This window comes from Macadamia integrifolia, chromosome 1 (assembly GCF_013358625.1).
Source record: "Macadamia integrifolia cultivar HAES 741 chromosome 1, SCU_Mint_v3, whole genome shotgun sequence".
NCBI lineage: Eukaryota > Viridiplantae > Streptophyta > Magnoliopsida > Proteales > Proteaceae > Macadamia > Macadamia integrifolia.
The window spans coordinates 22,419,181-22,426,334 of NC_056557.1; positions in this window are offsets into that span (position 1 = coordinate 22,419,181).

A 7,154-nucleotide genomic window follows, 5' to 3' on the forward strand; every position below is an offset into this window, starting at 1 on the left:
GAATGCAAGAAAATGGTTAATATAAAGTTGTACTACCCTAAATGTTAGGAGCAGTGTATTTTATATGACTTGAATAATTTTGTTTACTACATGTGATTTGACTTATAAGTATTTTGTCATCTTTTGTGTTTTTGGTATTCAACCTTGTGACCTTCTGTAGCTATGTGAATTCAGTAAGAGAGTGGATTCCTGGTGTCAACCCCTTCCTCTCTTCTTGTACTTCCAAGGCTAGTTCTGTGGGCAGCATCCATGTTGTCCATTTATCGAGGAAAATTTGTTGCTAATTTTGCTACTCTATTGTTTGATCTTTCAGTTTTCTAGGTTTAATTAAATCTGCCTATCCATTTTGAGTCAATCGGTTAAAGTTATGATTGTAACAATATTCTGGTTCGTCTTATATCCATTTTACTAGTTCTGATGGATGACTATGATTTCCATGCAAAAATCCTTTTCCTAGATTGGAATACGGTCATCAAGGAGTGAGTGTTACCACACTGAGCTACAGTTTGGGACCTCTAGTGCGCATAAACAGCTCAAATGTGCACTAATGGGTGATGGTCTTGTTATGCCTGCTCCTTTTTCTGGTTTTTTTAATATCATTCAGTGTTACTGTATGACTGATTGATATCCACACAAGACAATGACTGAAGACAATGATAAGGAAGCTGTTGCACAAGCATGTAGGCATGTGGCTGATGTCATCAAGGATTACGAATACATGTTAGTTGGGCCTTGCAAGGATGACTAGATTTTCTCATGTTATTCAGATAAAAGTGACTCCTGGTTAGATATCACTTACCAATTCGAATGTTGGATATGTTGCAGTCTGACGAAAGATATGTCTATGATTGTTGAGGGGACTTTGGTACACAGGTCTACTGCTGCTTTCTAGACCTTGAGGTTTTTCTTTTTAAGAGATTCATGGATTTTTTGAACTGATAAGAGTGAAAGGAAGCTAAAAAAGAGCTTATCGTGTCATTGTGAAGCAGATGTCTAAGCATTCATTCGGAAGCAGATCATGGGATGGATTAAGTAAATATTTTGGACCTAACTTGTCCTTGCTTTATAGGTTTTTCCGTCGAACTGTTGAACTTAATAGGTAATTTTTAGTCAAAAGACATTGGTTGGATACTTCTCATTAGCAGTTGACAGAGTTCTTTTTTTTTTTGCACCTTTACATGGCATTGTTTATGTGAATATTTTCCAATTGGATGTGAACTGTTCTGAGTTTGGGTGTTCGTTACAATCAATTTTGCAGAAAATATAATATTTTCCCATCTTTGAGTTAGAAGTTAGAGATATTGGGGTTGGAGATGAGGGAGAAAGAGAGAAGAAGGAAGAAGAGGGAGAAGTTGAGAGAAGAGAGAGAAGGCGGCAAATTGTGGGAGAGCAATGAGCTCTTCCCACCTATATTATGTTCAAACTGATTAGGGAAAATTACTTAGTCCTCCCTAAGGAGGTAAAAGGAAAAAAAAGAAGGAAAATACATCATAGGACAACATAATGTAAAACAGTTCCTAAAGTACCCCTATCATATAAACTCTTAACACTCTCCCTCAAGCTGAAGAATAAATGTCATACATTCCCAGCTTGCATAAGAGTGTACTAAACTTGTGAGGAATGAGGCCTTTGGTGAAGATGTCTGCCAATTGATCACATTTCTTTACAAAGGGCGTGTAAATGTTTCCAAAGTCGATCTTCTCTTTGATGAAATGCCGGTCAACTTCAATGTGCTTTATTTTATCATGCTACCATGAGTTATGGGCAATGCTTATAGCTGTTTTGTTATCACAGTAGAGTCGTGTAGATCCTTCAGTGTCGTACCCCAACTCAAGAACCAGTCGTCGCAACCAAATGAGTTCGCAAACTCCATGAGCCATTGGCCTGTATGCTGCCTCTGCATTGGATTTGGCTACAATATGTTTCTTGCTCCTCCATGTAACTAAATTACCTCCCACAAATGTGCAATAGCATGATGTAGATCGTCTGTCAGAGATGGATCCAACCCAATCAGCATTGGAATAACCTTCTATCTTCAAGTGATTGTTCTTGGCAAAAGTCATTTTCCTATAGAGGACTTCAAGTATTTGAGGATACGGTACACAACATCCGAGTGCCCACTCTTGGGGAGCATACATAAACTTGCTCACTACTCTCACTGCATAAGTAATATCTAGGCGAGTCAGAGATAGATTGATCAGCTTCCCCACTAGCCTCTGATATTTCCCTGCATCAGCAAAGGATTCTTCTCAATAGGGGAACTTGCCTGTTTACAACCCAACATCCCTGTTTCTTTCAACAGGTCTAACACGAATTTTCTTTGGCATATATTGATTCGCTTCTTAAACCTTGACACTTTAATTCCCAAGAAATACTTCGGTGTCCTAGATCTATGATCTCAAATTGTTTGGCCAAATAAGCTTTCAGCCTAGCTATTTCATCATTGTCATCTCCAGTCACCATGATATCGACATAAACAATTAATGTTGTGATGGTACCATTACCTCACCTGGTAAATAATGTGTTATTTGCTTGACTATGGGAATATCCATTCTTCAGAATGGCCTGCTTGAACGTCTCAAACCAAGCATTGGTGATTGCTTGAGACCATATAGTGCCTTCTTTAGGAGACACCTTATCATCTGCTGCCGGAAACTTGAATCTAGGAGGGGACTGCATATACACTTCCTCCTCTAAGTCTCTATTGTAGGAAGGCATTCTTCACATCTAACTGATATAAGGGTCAATCTTTGTTTGCCACCACAGATAAAAGAACTTTTATAAAGTTATATTTGACCACGGGAGCAAAGGTTTCATGATAATCAATTCCATACACTTGACTGTACCCTTTGTCCACTAATCTTGCCTTGTACCTCTTAATAGCACCATCTGATTGACACTTGATTTTATAGATCCACTTGCATCTAACTGGAATTCTTACCCTGGGAAAAAGAGCAATTGTAAAAGCAACACTTGTAGGAGAGAGAGCATCATAGGAAACAAATTGGGCTATAGGATTAGTTCAAGCTCTGTTACCCTTTCGAACGACAATAGGGAGGTTTAACTCGAAATGAGGAGAAGAGATGTTACCTGACTGAAGAAGGTGAAGCTCAGGATGTGGATCTGAAGAGGACTCTCGGCAGATCTTCTTTGTCCTTCTTGTGTACATAGTAGGTTCATCTCTTTACAAGGACCACCAATATAAAAAATATCCATAGTATCAACATCATCCACCTCTTTATGTTTTCCAATATCAAAAGATAAAGGAGTAAGAGACAAAGGAGAAAGAAAAAGAATGGCATTAACAAACTTTTCACTTTCACTTCCATGCTCCCCCTGACGAGAATCTGAGAAGTAAAAAAAAGACACAGACTCAAGGAAGGTGACATCTTTGGAAAGAAGTCGCCTGCGAGAAGGGTGGTAACACTTGTAGCCTTTGGTAATGGAAGAATACCCAAGGAATAGGCATTTGAGAGACTTGGGATCGAGTTTAGTGCAGGAAGATTTGTTAACATGCATATAGCAAACACAACCAAACACCATGGGAGCAAGAGAAAAAGTAAAAGTTTGAGAAGACAATAGTGCAAAAGGATTTTGGGACCCAAAGATGATGAGAAAAGCAGCAGTAAGAAAGCTTCAGACCAAAAATTTTTAGGAATATGCATGCCAAAGAGAAGGCTTCTACTGACTTCTAACAAATGGCGATTTTTCCTCTCAGCTATCCCATTTTGTTGGGGTGTATCAACACAAGCATGCTAATGGATAATACCATTGTTAGTAAGAAAGTCCTAGAGACCACCATACATGTACTCCCCCCCTTTATCAGACCGGACAATTTTGATCTTGTTTTCAAATTGGGTATAGATCATTTTATAAATTTTTTTTAAGGCATCAAAAACATCACTCTTCTGTTTCATAAGAATGGTCATAGACAACAAGAAAAATCATCAACAAATGAAACAAAGTAATGATGGCCAAACAAGGAGGTAGTAGGATAAGGTCCCCAAACATCAGTATGCACAATATGAAACGGAACTACAAATATATTGCCATGATAGGGATAAAATAGACGACAATGTTTAGCAAAACTACATGGTTCACAATGAAATACATGAGAATAAGGAAAAGATGTAAATAAATGAGGTAACTGTTTCCTTGTAACAACAAAATATGGATGTCCCAAACTTTCATGCCAAAGCATCACAGAGTTTATAGAAGTAATAGAACTACTATCACTACGGCCACATGCATATGATTGTGTAGTAAAAAAAAGATAATTGCGACTCAATACGGTAGAGGCCGCTCTCCTCACGTCCACTGCTAATAATCCTATTTGTCACTAAATCCTGAAAAAGGCAATGGGAAGGAAAAAGTGATACAATAATTCAAGGACTTAGCTAAAGTGCTTACAGATAAAAGATTCAAGGTAAGGTAATGAATTTCTTTTCCTCCTTGGTAACGAATTTGTTTATTCATCCAAAAAAAAGATTTAAGGTAAGGTGAGGAACATGAAGAAGGGAATTAAGTGAAATGGAAGAGGTAATGAATATACTGCCTTTCCCAGAAACAAAGGAGAGGGTACCATCAACTGCCCGAACCTTATCCTTACTAGAATAAATGGAGTAAGAATCATAATAATGGGACGTACCAGTCATGTGGTCACTGGTGCCAGAGTCAATGACCCATGATGGAGCTGTGGAAGGTGAAGATGTGGAGATATGCATAACAGATGGTGAGACATCTTGTGAGGTAGATGGATTATTCAGTTGAGACGAGCTAGTGAAGTACTTCAATATCATCCCTAGCGAAGGAGCTGTTATTTACCTGTGAGTGTCCTCTAGATCAGTCTTTGTCATATTAGCATGGGTTGTAGCCCCTCCTCTGCAGCCACCACGTGTACTAGGAAGGCAGCCATGAAGAACCTAGCACCTCTCTCCAGTGTGCCCAGGCTTCCCATAAGGATCACACTTCCGGGGTCTATCTCTGTCATCTCCATGGGATGGCTCTTGGCCTTTGCCGCCTCCACGCCATGCTTTTTGTGTAGTGGAAGAAAGAGAAGATCTCTCAAGTGGCGGAGCAGGGTCCTTAGCACCTCTTGGTCTCTTCACTCAGTAGGTAGCTACACATCTCATCAAGGGATGGAAGAGGTGACCGCAAAATTTGTATCTGGATTGGCTTATAATCTGAGTTCAACCCACCTAGTAAGATTAGAACTCACTCCTTTTCAAGAGACCTGTAGACCTTGGCTTCATCTTCAAGATTGGACAACTGAAGATCTCGATAATGATCATACTCCTTCCAAAGTCCTATAATAGTAGTATAATAGTCGGAGATAGTCCTGTTCCCCTGCTTCATGGAGAGGGCCTATTGAAGGAGCTGGTAGACTTTAGTAGAGTCACCTATCCTATTGTAGGTCTTAGAGACACTATTCCAAATATCCTTAGTAGTTTCTTTTCAGATAAATCTTCTACCTATCTCGGGGTTTATGGGAAAAATGAGCCAAGTCATAGCAGTAGAATTCATAATTTCCCATTTTTGGTAAGCTGAACCAGTGACAATGGGGGCCTTGGGAGTCCCATCAATATACACTGGCTTCCCTCTACTCAGTAGGACTTCACAGATTGTGACCAATCCAAATAGTTGCACTATCCAACATCACAAGGGAAATCAGATTATTGGGATTATCCAAGACAATCGAACTGGGTTTGATACTACTTGACCCTCCTGATGTAGCTCCCATAGGTTCAGTGAAATTAGACAAAATATAAGGATACTCCTAAAAGAACGCAGTTGGAGATCCAACCAAAAAGGGAATACAAGACCCAAATATCTTCTTTTCAGAACCCAAAAAAAATTCTAGCGAGCTAGTAAACCATGAAACCTTGAAATATAGTCAATAAAAAGCACTTCTAAATTGTGGAGCTTCATCCCAAACTCACATATAAGCATTATAGGATAGAACATATCCAACAGAAGGAACCAAAAACCACACACTACCAGTCATTCCAGACCAAAATAAGCCAAAATAGAGAAGTTGGCTATACCTAGCAGAAAATGGTAGATGGAGTTGTGTTCCAACACCACAACTACTCAATAACCTATCATACAAGACCTTTGGGTGATTCTTTCCAGCTAGGCCACATTCTCAACCAATGTTGGAGGAGAGAGAAAGAGGAACTTGAACCTATGGCTGGTGGTAAAGCTGAGAATGATTCTTCTTCTCTGCGTGAGTTCCAATCAGTCCATATAGTCCTCAAATACTCCTCTAAGTGTCTTCAACTTGCTTTTAGTACTTTATTAGGTCTTGTTGTTCAATCTTTTAGCCTCTATTGGACCCCTTTGCTTTTTTTAGGGTTCCAAAAGAGACTCAAATAGTGAGAGAGATGATTAGTTGACTCTCAAACCCCTTTGCCTTTGATACCAAGTTAGAAGTTAAAGATATTAGGGTTAGAAATGAGGGAGAAAGAGAGAAGAGAGGAAGGAAGAAGAAAGAGAGAGAAGAGGGCAAATTGTGGGAGAGCAATGAGCTCTTCCCACGAATATTATGTTCAAACTAATTAGGGGAAATTGCAGTCCTCCCTAGGGAGGTAAAAGGGTAAAAAAAGGCAAATGCATCTTAGGACAACATAATGTAAAACAGTTCCTAAAATACTCCTATTACATAAACTCTAAACACTTTGATGATTTCTGTTCACTAACTCTATGACTGTAAAGTAAACCATTGAATTTTGAGAGGAAGATGTTAATGGAATTGAATGTCTTCTATCTAATCTCCAGCCTAATATATAGTGTGCAAACTTTGTCAAGAATGCAATTTTAATATAATAAAATGTATGTCCACCTTTCCTTGCTTGGTTTTTTCATATTGCTTTGGATTGTAAATTTGATAATAATTTGAAATGTGCATTCTTGATTTAGGGTTTTGTTGGGTGGTCTTGAACTAGAGTATGATGCTGTCAGATCTCAGATTCTTTGAGGTGACAGTGGCTTCTGTTGCAGATACTTTTTCTCGAGTCTTGTATGTAGCTCGAGATAATTCTCATGCCCTTGCACCTGTACTAGCGGATAGCTCTACTTTTATGTCTCAAAATAATAATCGAGGTGGGGTATGTAGTATTGGCATTGGAAGGAGTAAGGGGCAACGTTCTGGTAAT